Source organism: Malania oleifera, chromosome 3 (genome assembly GCF_029873635.1).
Source record: "Malania oleifera isolate guangnan ecotype guangnan chromosome 3, ASM2987363v1, whole genome shotgun sequence".
In the NCBI taxonomy this organism is placed as follows: Eukaryota; Viridiplantae; Streptophyta; class Magnoliopsida; order Santalales; family Ximeniaceae; genus Malania; species Malania oleifera.
The window spans coordinates 92,665,822-92,679,119 of record NC_080419.1 but is presented as its reverse complement, the minus strand read 5'-3'; positions in this window follow the sequence as shown (position 1 = coordinate 92,679,119).

Below are 13,298 nucleotides of genomic sequence, written 5' to 3'. Positions count from 1 at the left end.
TTTGATATCACTCGGTACTTTGGATTGTAATGGCTTTAATTACAAGTCCAAAGGTGGAGTTTTGAAGGCATGAAAGGGTAATCTGATTGTAATGAAAGGGCAAAAAATGGATGGGAATATCTACACATTGCAGAGAACTACTATTCTAGGTGGAGTTGCAATCGTAAATGCTGAATCAGATGAGACCGTCTTGTGGCCCATGCACCTTGGGAATATAGAGGGAACACGGCATGAAAGAACTACACAAGAGGAAATTTTTGAAGGGCTTGAAATCATGTCAGCTGGAATTTTGCAGGATTTGTGTTCTTAGAAAACAGAAGAGGGCAAGGTTCAAATCAGCTATACACAAGACAAAGGATATTCTTGATTATGTGCATTCAGATGTTTGGTGCCCGGTTAGAGTTGCATCAAAAGGTGGATATGTGTATTTTATGAGTTTCATTGATGATTACTCACAGAAGGTCTAGGTTTACTTCATGCGACACAAATCAGATACGTTTGCCAGGTTTAAGATTTGGAAGGCTGAAATGGAAAACCTGACAGGGAGGAGAATCAAATACTTAAGGTCAGATAATGGTACTGAGTACGCTGATTCTCAGTTTATGGAGTTTTGTGCGAAGCAGGGCATCAAGAAACACTTTACAATTTTCCAGACACCTTAGCAAAATGGTGTCGCAGAACGGATGAATCGAGATCAGCTATACATAAGATAAAGGGTATTCTTGATTATGTGCATTCAGATGTTTGGGGCCCAGTTAGAGTTGCATCAAAAGGTGGACATGTGTATTATGTGAGTTTCATTGATGATTACTCACAGAAGGTTTGGGTTTACTTCATGCATCATAAATCAGATGCATTTTTCAGGTTTAAGATTTGGAAGGCTGAAGTGGAAAACCTGACAGGGAGGAGAATCAAATACTTAAGGTCGGATAATGGGACCGAGTACGCTGATTCTTGATTTATGGAGTTTTCTATGGAGTAGGTCATCAAGAGACACTTTACAATTCGCTGGACACCTCAGCAAAATGGGTTGGCAAAATAGATGAACCGGACTCTTTCTGAAAGGGCTCACTGTCTCAAATTAAATGTAGGGTTACCGAAGAACTTCTGAGCCGAGGCAATGAGTATGACTTGTTTTCTGATAAACCGATCACCAAGGGCATCACTAAAGGGTAGAATGGAAAAAGAGATTTGGACAGGAAATGCAGTAGACTACTCTGAATTGAAGATTTTTGGGTGTCCAACCTATGTTCACGTATCTAGTGAGGAGAGGTCTAAGCTTGACCCAAAGTCTCGTCGTTGCATATTTTTGGGATATAATCTTATGTGGTGGAATAAAATATCTCTCATTTCCCCCTCGAATAGGTTCTTCTTTTTGGTTTCCAAAGGAATATTGTTATGTTGCTTTGAACGGTGCACTAATCTTTTGAATCCGGTACCAACAGGTATCAGCCCCCCCAAAACAACGTTCTCTTTCAGGCCTTTCAACCAATCGATACATAAAAGGTGTAAAGGGATATAAGCTATGGGACCTAGTGGCAAACAAGGTGGTGATTAACAGGGATGTAGTCTTTGATGAGAAGGTTATGGTGAAACGTACTCAAGAGTGTGATGAACATAAATAGGAGCCAGAAAGTTGGGGCAGTGATAAACATGTTGTGTAGGTGGAGTCGGAAGCTCAAAGCAATGACAATGATCATGATCCTATCGTTGCAGTGAGCTCTAGCTTGCGAAACCAACAAGTCGAAGATATTCCTATGCAAAGATCTAGACGCACTATCAAACCTTCACCAAGGTATGGATTTGAAAAGTTAGTATCTTATGCTTTCCTTACTAGTTGCAACAATCCAACTACATTTCAAGAGGTAGTGCACAGTCACGAGAAAGATAGGTGGATGAGTGCAATGATTGAGGAGATGGAATCACTACATAAGAACCAAACTTGGGATTTCGTGAAGCTTCCAGATGGAAAAAGACCAATAGGTTGCAAATGGGTATATAGGAAGAATGAGACAATTTTAGAAAAGGAAGGAGAGAAATTCAAGGCACGGTTAGTGGCAAAAGGATACTCATAGAAGAAGGGGATAGATAATGATGAGATCTTTTCTCTAATGGTCCGACATACTTTTATCATAATTGTGTTGAGGTTGGTAGCTCATTATGATTTTCATTTGGAACAAATGGATGTGAAGACGGTGTTTCTTCACGGTGACTTGGAGGAACAAATCTTTATGGTACAGCTAGAGGAATTCATTGAACAGAGAAAAGAAGATCTAGTTTTCAGGTTGAAAAAATCTCTTTATGGGCTAAAACAGTCTCTAACGCAATGGTATAAACGGTTTGATTCCTACATGAACAAGATTGACTACAAAAGGTGTGAGTATAGCTGATGTGTATATGTGAACAAGTTTGAGGATAGTTTTCTTATTTTATTATCATTGTACATCGATGACATGTTGATAGCTGCAAAAGATTTAACTGAGGTGAATTACTTAAAGGACCTGTTGTATAAGGAATTTGACATGAAGGATCTTGACTCAACCAAGAAAATACTTGAGATAGAGATTCGTCGTGACAGAACTACAGGGAGATTATGGCTATTTCAGGGCAGTTATGTGCATAAGGTGTTGGAGAGGCTTAGCATGACTGATGCAAGACCGGTGAGTACACCTCTAGTGAATCATTTTAAGTTGTCTGCTCCAGATTGCCCAAGTACGGGTGAGGGAATCCGGGACATGTCCCTTATGCATTTAATGTATGTGATGGTGTGTACAAGACCAGATTTGGCTCATGTGGTGAGTGTAGTAAGTAAGTTTCTCTCTAATCCAGGAAGGCAGCATTGGGAAGCCGTCAAATGGATACTCAGATATTTATGGGGTGCATTAGGATATGGCATCATATTCGACAAGCAATAAGGTTGTCCTTCAGTTATGGGGTTTGTAGATGCTGATTATGTTGGAGATATGGATGACAGAAGGTCTACAATAGGATATGTATTTACCCTTGTAGGAGGACCGGTATGTTGGAAATCCATGGTACAGTATCTGGTAGCATTATCCACGACTGAGGCAGAATATATGGCAATTGTTGAAGCTGCAAAGGATGCCTTATGGCTTACCGATTTAGTTAGAGAGTTAAGGTTACAGCAAGATGGAGTGGTGCTGCATTGTGATAGTCAGAGTGTTATTTAGTTGGTGAAGAATCAAATATACCATGCTAGAACCAAGTACATTGATGTGAGGTTCCATAGGGTTCGAGAATTAATTGCTTCGGGTTAACTTATGTTGGAGAAAGTTCATACATTTGAAAATGCAACAAATATTCTGACAAAATCAGCTTCTGAGAAGTTCAAGCATTGCTTGGACTTACTCCATGTCTCCAATTGATAGAAGTCAGACAAACCCAACCAAGCAGTTCAAGTTCAAGGTAGAGCAATTAAATATGTTTTTCGAGATTCTCCTAAGGGGCATAATCGCAAAGGTGGAGATTGTTGTTTATGGTGTGAATCTTATACTTTGGATTTCATAAACAAAGAAGGAAGAAAAGCATAAAGGGGCTTCACAACAGGGACTCTGCGATGAGTGCCTTGTGCTCGTCGACAAGGAGATCTCGAGAGCAGAAAAATCTTAGAGTTCTAGAGATACCGAGAGCAGAAAATGAGCTCGTCGACCAATGCCATGTTCTCGTGGACGAGTGGTCTTCTCTGGATCGTCAACAAATCCCCTGTACTCGTCAACAAGTGCGCTTGGGTTACAAGTAATTTTTGAATTTTGAATTTGAACGTTGGGGTGGTTGGGTAATCGGAGGGAAACCTTCAAGAGACTGTTATATATGTCATTTTGGGCATGTTTTGAGAGTAAGTGATCATTTTAAGAAGTGTATTGTGTACTTTGATATTTCCATAGTGAAATTCATGTGTCATTGCTTCCGTGAATGTAGGATTTGCCGAATCACGTAAATCTTGTTGTTGTTCTTGTTATTTATCATTTTCTGATTGTGTTTCATTTGCTTGTTGTATTTATTCCGCTATGCTTAATATTTATCTCATCCATATCACAACAAGCTTTAACGTCTGTTTATCATTGTTTTATTCTAAAAAGTTTAATCAAGTTAATTTGGTTAAGAGGTATGTGATCAAATTGCTATATGATGAATTATGAGAATTTAGGCTTGTACTTCAAGTAAGCTTGATCTACTAAAAAAATATTTTTGTTTGATTCAACTAATAAAAATTTATAGTTTAGGGTCTTACAGAAAATTTTTCATCTTAAATCAAAATTGATTTCGTTATAACTATGGAACACAATTTGATTGGTTAAGAAGTTCAATCTAGTCAACTTGGTTAAGAGGTATGTGATGAGATTGCTATACAATGAATTATAAGAATTAAGGCTCATAATTCTAGTAAGCTTGATCTATGAAAAATTATCTTTTTATTTGATTCAACAAATAAAAATTTCTATTTAAAAGTCTTATAGAAAGTTTTTCATCTTAAAATCAAAATTGTTTTGAATGTAACTACATAACACAATTTTTTTTGTTCTTGCCCTATTAAAATGACCATTTGTAATATCAAAGGACAACTTGTTCTTAAAAAAAGCAAATTATTATAGTTTAGGAGAAATGATGTTACTTTTATTGGCAACATATGTCTTTACTAAAAGATATGACCTTGTTTTTGGGCAAAAAAAAGCTTTTAACGTTTAATATTGACCTTGAAGAAAAGTATCAACTAATTCACCTTTTAAAAAGCATGTTTTCTATTAAAAATTGCAACAAATATTAACATAATTTCTACTTTTTTAGTGGCAAAACAATATCGCTTTAGAATGATTTATACTCTTATTTTACTAGTAAGGACAAATGACTTTTACAAATAGTTGTAACCACTTTCTCTTTTAAAAAAGATTGCTTCTAATATAAAAGGAAGAATTCGTGCTTAAAATACACAAGTTAATATAGTTTAAGAGAAATAGTGCTCAAAAAACATAATTTTAATTTTAGTGGCAACATATATTTCCAGTCGAAGAGACAACCATAATTTGGTCCAAAGAGTCTTTTAACCTCTAATGTTGACATTTTGAAAAAATACCTTCTTATCCTTGTCTTGAAAAATAGTATGTTCATCTACCTGTGTATAAATTGTGTTTAGAAAACACAATTTTGACTCTTCGTGGCAAAGTTATTGTTGAAAGAGTCTTACTCTTATGTTAAGAAAAATATCTATTAATTATTGCAAAGGCTCCTTTTAAGAAAGATTCTTATATCAAGGGAAAATTTTGTGTTTAGAAAACAAAAATTATAATAGTTTAGGAGAAATATATATTAAAATATCAATTTTAAGTGTTTTCACTGCAATTGTTGATGTATTTTGACAAATAATGCTTTTAAGTTTTCCTATTTTATCTTAAAAAGGCATCAATTGTATCCTCATTCCAAAGACATTTTTCTCTATATTTTTGGAAGAATTGTGTTTAGAAATATAATTTCAATTTTTTAGTAGCAAAATGTTGTGGGTAAAAGTATCTATGCTTTTTTTTTTTTAAGGGACTGTTGAAATTCACTTGGAACCACTAAAAATAAAGCATAAACGTTTTCCCTTTTATAATCTTGCAATATACTGAAAATAAGAATTTATGTTTGTAAAATACAATTTATTGTAGTTTAGGAGAAACTATGTTTAAAAAACATAACTATAAATTAGAATGAAGACCTACATTTCCACTTATAAAAAATAAAAATAAATTTAGGCTTTAAAAAAAAGACCGTTTTTAACATTTACTATTGAATGCTTAAAAAATCAACTAATTCTCTTTTTTGAAAAATCTTGTCAATTTTGGATCTAATTCGGGATTTTTCTTAGAAGAATCTGAAATGAATTGGAATATAATGATATTGAATCATACAAAAGAGAAGTTTTATATTTTATCTCTGTGGACTAAGGTGAAAAGAAATTTGGGGAAAGGATTTTACTATAAGAGAAGCAAGTAAGGAGGTCAACCTTTTTCAAATATATAACATGGATTTCGACAATGCAATAATTATTTTCTTAGAAAAATTGTGCTAAGAAATTATGATTTGGAAAAATAACTTTTTTTAAAACAATATATTCTTAATACCCTTAGACAAAATTATGTTTAGAAAAATAATATAAATTTCTAGTGGTGAAAATTGTTGTCGCCAAAAGATTTATACTCTTGTTTGTTTATTTATTTATTTATTCATTTTGAAAAAAGTAAATTAACATTGACAAAATTTATTTTTCTTTGAAAGCAATATTTCTCGTAGGAAGAATTATGTGTTTAGATGGCACAAGTTATTATAGCATAAAGGAAAATAATTTTAATTTTTAGTTATGACATATTCCAACTACATCGAGTGACCTTTTTAATTTTTAGTGGTGAAAATTGTTGTCGCTTAATTTATACTCTCTCTTTTTTAAAAAAAAAAAAAATTCTAAGCTATTCAAAAAGTTGCAATCACTACCCTTTAAATTTTTTCTTACTAAGACAATATTATTTATCATAGCATGGGGAAATTTGCATTTAGAGTTGACAATATTTACACATAAAAGATGAACTTTTATATTAAGAAAAGGGATTCTAATCTTTACTCTCATTTTAGAAAAGAATTGATTTATCTTCCTTTTGGAAAACTTTGTTAAGAATTGTATTTATAATTAAATTTTCATTATTCTTAGGAGTTATGCACTCTTTCCTCCTATTTTTCCCCCTTTTGGGAAAATACAATTAATATTTACTTGGAATATTTGCAAAAAAAAAAACAGAGAGAGAGAGAGAGAGAGGAAAAAACAACCATTTTCCCTTTTAAGAAAGTTGTTATCTAATATCAAAAGAACTTATATTCAGAAAACACGAGTTATTATATTTTAAGATAAATTTTATTTTCTAATTTCAATTTTTAGTGGTGACATGCAGATCTTCTACAAAGATATCACCTCATTTTTTACTCAAACGAATGGCTTTTAACCTTTAATGCCAACCTTTTGAAAAAGTATCAAACTAATTTTCCATTTTAAAAGCATTATTTTCTTATACTCTTGGAAATATTGTGTTTAAGAAACATAACTTCAAAAAACGTCGACTGATTCCCTATTATTTTACAATTTTTACTAATCTTGTTCGTCCCCTTAAAAAGTCTAGCTTTGGCTTTACATATTACTTGGATGTTTATAAGAAAGAAACTATAGAGGAGAGAAAAAGCTTTTCTTCTTTAATCTTCATAGATCACTCTGAAAAATTAACAAAAAATCATGATCCAGATAGGCATAGTTTTTTGCTTTTAGTGCTCCTCTAAAAGAAATCACACTTGTTTATTAACATAGCTATCTACCAGTTTATAGCCAAACAACGCAATAGAATTGTACGTCGCCACATTACTAATCTTCTTTAATCAATTTCCCTATGAAAGCATTGTTTCTTACATTATATACGAAGAATTATGCGTTTAGATAGCACAAATTAATACAGTATAAAATAAATTTAGAAAAATAATTTCAATTTTTAGTGGTGACATATTTCGACTGCTATAGGCGACCTTTTACTTTTTAATGGTGAAAAATGTTGTCTTTAAATTTGTACTCTCTCTTTTTTTTTTTTGAAAAATTTTCTAAGCTTTGCAAAAAGTTGCAATCATTTCATAGAGTCCATTAACAAAAGAAGGCATTCATGATTGTAGTCAATTTTTCCATATTTTTGGTAATGAACTTATACAATAGATTGAAATAGGCTACTTTTCTAAAGTTAAGGATGAGTGAGATTCTTGACTTTAGGAACAATAGTAAGCAATGTAGTATTCACTTGAAGATAGAATAGGTGACAACTATCAAATCATTTTCAATGATATTTCAACAAATTTGAAGAACTGAGTATTATAGCCATCAAGGAAGGAGAAAACATCTTTTCTTATTTCATCCTTATGAACAAACTTACAAAGAAGGGGCTTTTCCTCTTCAAAGCACTTAAAATCAAGAAGCTCCTCCAAAAAAGGTACACTACAATGAATAGCATCAAGATTTAAGAACCAAACAAATCTTTCTCTTGATATCCTCAAGAGAACATGTTTTGTTTTCATTAGCATTGAGCAAGAATCTGATTTGAGTATTGGTAATTCCTAAAATTAACTGCCTTTCAAAAGAATAATTATAATGGTCACCGAATTGCAACAAAGAAATCTGAGATCTTTGCCTTAAGACATCTTCCTCAGTTTTCACAAGATTCAATTACCTTGCCTGATTTGTATTAACTATAGAATTGTTTGCATCCCGAGCATGAAGCTAATTAAGTTGAAATGCTCCAAGTTAAGCTTCAACCAAATCAATCCTATCTCCAATCTTAGAGATGGATTCTTGTGAAAATCTCTTAAAACCCTTTCTAAAACCTTGTTTTAGTATACATTGATATGCCAACAAAGGAGCAAGAATCCAAATTTTCTAAATCATATCCAAGAAATCAAGGTAAGAAACCCAAAGTTAGAAAACATAAAGGAAAGATTAGTTCCCTCGTAACAATTTGTAGTGCATAACCTAACAATGGTAGCACAATGATGAGACATACCTAGAGAATGGAGGCCTTTATGAGGTTTGGTAAAGCCTAATCAAAAGCTAAGGAATTTAAGACCATATCCATTTTTCTAGAAATGAAAGGACCATTGAAAGGGAAGTCAAGTTGAAGCAAGAAGTTCTTGAAATCCTCCATGCCTACTAGGCATAGGAGTTGAGATAAGCTAGTTTTCATAAACATCTTTCACAATATTGAAAGTCCCTAAGCACTATTCAAGAAAAATCATTAAGTAAACTTGAGAACCTCTTATCAAATCATTTTTAGAGGAGTTTCCTTTCCTAAAGATAGTTTAAGGCATGCTTAAAGGTGATCAAACACCAAGTACAGCCAATATTTTACCAAGGAAAGACTTCAATAACTTTCAACCTTTGGGGAGCCTACCCATAATCTACCAAAAGAAAAGCCAAAGCTTTAATTTTGTAAAAAAATTAAATAAAATAAAATAATAACCTCTTCCCTCAAACTAACATCAATGACCTCATCCTCCCGAGCATCACTATATGGTTTTGCCTCATGAACAAACTTTTTAATTGGATTTTCACTGAATATCCCCCTTGAAATCCACCAAAGGGTCATTCTTAAACACCATATCCCATTTCTGAAGCCAATGAATATTTAATACATTTGTCAATTAAAATAAATTCACGAATGTAAATCGCTTACAAAGGATTGATTGTGTTTATTCATGGGGATTATTTTGTTTCTAACGATGTTGCAACAACAGCAAAATCTTTGCCATAATCATTTTACGTTATTCATGAAAATTTCAGGGAAAATTTTGTAAACCAAAAATGCATCTTTATTAAGAAAAGTGAAAACAATATTACAAAATTTGACAATTTTTGTGAAAATGTAAAATCGAGGTAGTATAACCTAAAATATAAGTCATCACGATAGTAGGAAAACTCAATGCAACATACTTCTTAAGTTTCAAGTCATCATGTAACTTTCAAATTGTAAAGGAAGAAGCTAGTTCAAATTAGGAAACATGGTTCAAGTTGTAAGTTGGAACAAGACATACTTGCAAGTCACAGTCGAAAAAGTTGCGGGTGATATTAGGAACCTGTGAGCATTCAGATCAAAGTGACACCAAAATTTTAACTTGGTTCGATCAATAATGACCTACATCCACGGAGCACACACCAAATATTCACTATCGCTGGAAAAATTACAACTCTCACTGACTTTATCTCTCTCTTCCTCCCTTCCTCCCTTCTTCCTCTCTGCTCTCTCTGAGCTTCTCACTCTTTCTGCACACACTCTGCAGACCATATTATAACTTCCACAGCCCTCTATTTATAGGGCTTGGAATTCAAATCACAATTAAAATAAAATCAATCATGAATGGAAGTTACAGCGGAGAGGTTAATGATGGATAAATGCTCGGTGTTTCTAACTCATCTCTTAGCTTGCAATGCGTCTCTAGCTGTGTCTCCTGGCTCCATCTCTAACAATATCTCACTTGGAGACAGAGACGCCTCCTCAACCAGTATCATGAATAAATGATGTGCTCAAAATATGTGTCTTCAAGCATGAAGACCAACTGAAGTTGAACACAACTTCAGCTTTTCTGTAGTCGCCACCTTCCTGTCTGCTCGATTTCTGCGGACTAATTTGATGGCTATCAGCTTCACAATTGGTGTAAAGATGTCGGTGTAGTCAATCCCTTCCTTCTGCTCAAAGCCTTTGACTACCAATCGAGGCTTGTACCTTCTAGAGCCGTCATGCTCCTCTTCGATTCTGTACACCCACTTGTTATAAAGGCTTTTGGGCAACTTCCACGTTTTGTTGGAGGTGAGGGACTTCATCTCATCCTTCATCGCAAGCTCCCACTTGCTCGTATCTGCCACCTGACATGCTTCATCATAGCATTTGGGCTCTCCTCAATCTATGGGAAATAAGTAATCAATATACCTTCTGTTTGGTACATGAGATCGAGTAGATCTCCTAAGCTCTGGAACTAGAGTAGGAGATAGCGGTGCGACCATCTGCTCCACTGGTTCCTCAACCTGAGGATTCTCGGCATTCTGCTGATGTGTCCCAACACATTCTGAGCGGACAAGTTCTAGTCCCTTCTTCTTTGGGGCATGGGGGTTAATCTGGAAACTAACTCTCTTCTGTTTCCTGACTACACAATCCTCACACATGTCAATCTGCACTGACCGTAGACCACTCAATTTTTCCTTTGAGTGCATTACCCTGAGTCTCTTCTCGCTTATGTGACCAAGTCGTTGGTGCCAGATGTTGTTGTCGTCATTTCTTGCAGTAACTGAAATAAACATAAAGGCATTGGAGGTTAGAAAAAGTATTCCACTTTTCTTACCTCGCGCAATCGTTAGTACACCCTTTGAAACTTTCCATTCATCGCCAATGAATTCCATCGTGTATCCCTCATCTGCCAGCTAACCAACTGAGATCAAATTCTTTTTCAGGTCTGGAATATACTTGACGTCCTTTAGCTTCCATACTGACCCGTTTATATTGATCTTCACAACTCATTTGTCAATTACGTCGCAAGGTTGATCGTTGCCAAGGTACACCTTACCAAAATTAATTGGTGTGTACTCTTTTAGGCAATCTCTGCAACATGTGGCATGAAATGAGTCTCCGGAGTCTAAGACCCAAGACTCCTGCTTGATTTTCAAAGAGCAGATCAACATCTCATCATTCTCGGAAGCAATATTTGCTTCTATCTTTGCCCTCGTCTCGAATTCCTTCTTCTGACTCCTGCACTAGTTCTTGTAATGACCAGTCTTTCCACAGTTCCAGCACTCAATAACTTTTGTGCTCTAGGAACCTGTGTCCTGAGTACCTCTGGGATTTTCGGATTTAGACCGCCTAGGCCTAGATCTGCTGCGGTTGTTTGATCGTCCATGCCTATTTCCTCTGCCTCAACTCTCCATGTTCAAGGTTGAACTTGAAGTGGAGTCCTGGTTCGATTGCATTCTTATTTCCTCCGTCAAAATCATGCTGACGACTTCATCGTATACAAGTTTTGATTTTCCTGCGGAGCTATTGATGGCAGTAATGACATCATTCCAACTTTCAAGCAATTGACTGAGAATCAGTAAGGGCCCGAATCTCATTATAAAACGTTATCCCAACTAAGGCGGGTTGATCAAACAACTCATTGAAGTTATTCAAATGTCTGCTGAAACTTTCACCTACAGACATGTTCATCGTAAATAGTCTTTTCATGAGATGTACCTTGTTTTTGGCTGAAAGCTGCTCGTACATATTAGAGAGCGCATCCATCAGAGACTTGGTGGATGTTATATGCTTGATATTGAACGCCACAGATTTCGACAATGTCATTCTGATGGCTCTGAGGGCTTTTCGATCAAGCAACTCCCACTCATCCTCGTTCATGGATGTTGGCTTACCCTTCAACAGTAAGTTCAATTCCTTCTTAAACAAATAATCTTCTATCTACATCTTCCAAAAACCGAAATTGTTTCCATTGAACATTTCGATTTTTGAGCTATTTTCATTCGACATGTTGATTCGCCTAGAGATGGAATTAGCTCAAATGGATAGCGCGGTTGGATCCAGAATGATCAAAAACCCTAGAAATGGTTTAATTCGCTCGAAAAACGGATCAAAACGACTCTGAAAAGGTCAGTCAAAGTTTGGTCAAACCTAACCAAACTTGCTAACGTGGCACCTACTGACATGGCAATGGGTCCGCCTGCTGACGTGTCAATGTGGGCCCACTGGTGATGCGGCAATGTGGGCCCACTGATGTCGTGGTAGCTTACGTGGCAAGGGTGGGGTCCACCTGCTGACGTGGTAGTGGGGTCCACCTGCTGATGTGGTAGCTTTGGTTGACGTGGCACCGACCCGCTGACGTAGCGTGCTAACTTGGTCGGTTCTGAGACAACGGGTCGGATCCGGGTCGGGGACCGGACCTCGGGTCAACTCGGTATGAGTTTGTATTCGGGTCAGATCGGGTTCCCAGCGCATCGGGTCGAGGCTGTCCGAGCGAGGAAGACGCATGCAATGCGTGCAGCACGTAAGGGACAAGTCACCGGCGCATGGCAAAGCGTCCTGCTCCGGCGGGGCGCGTGAGCCTTCTACTGAACTCCTTTCGAGCTCCGGTTTCCACGATTCTCTTCGTATCGGCGAGCTGAATGCGATGGTGGCCTCAAAACTTGGTTTGGATCCACTAGACAGAGCTCTGATTTCGAGATCACTTCCAATCTGGCTTTTCTGCTCCAACTAGGCTCTGATACCACTTGTTAGGAACCTGTAAGCATTCAGATCAAAGTGACACCAAAATTTTAACGTGGTTCGGTCAATAACGACCTACGTCCACGGAGCACACACCAAATATTCACTATCGCCGGAAAAATTACAATTCTCACACACTCTCTCTTCCTCCCTTCTTCCTCTCTACTCTCTCTGAGCTTCTCACTCTTTCAACACACACTCTGCACACCATATTACAACTTCCAAAACCCTCTATTTATAAGGCTTGGAATTTAAATCACAATTAAAATAAAATCAATCATGAATGGAAGTTACAACGGAGAGGTAATGGTGGATAAATGCTCCACGTTTCTGGCTCATCTCTTAGCTTGCAACGCATCTCCAGCTGTATCTCTTGACTCCATCTCTAACAGGTGATAGCACCATGAGATATTAGTTGTTGCACCAACATGGATCTCCAAGCCGGTATGTAACCACAAAATCTCTTAACATAAACAGACAAAATAA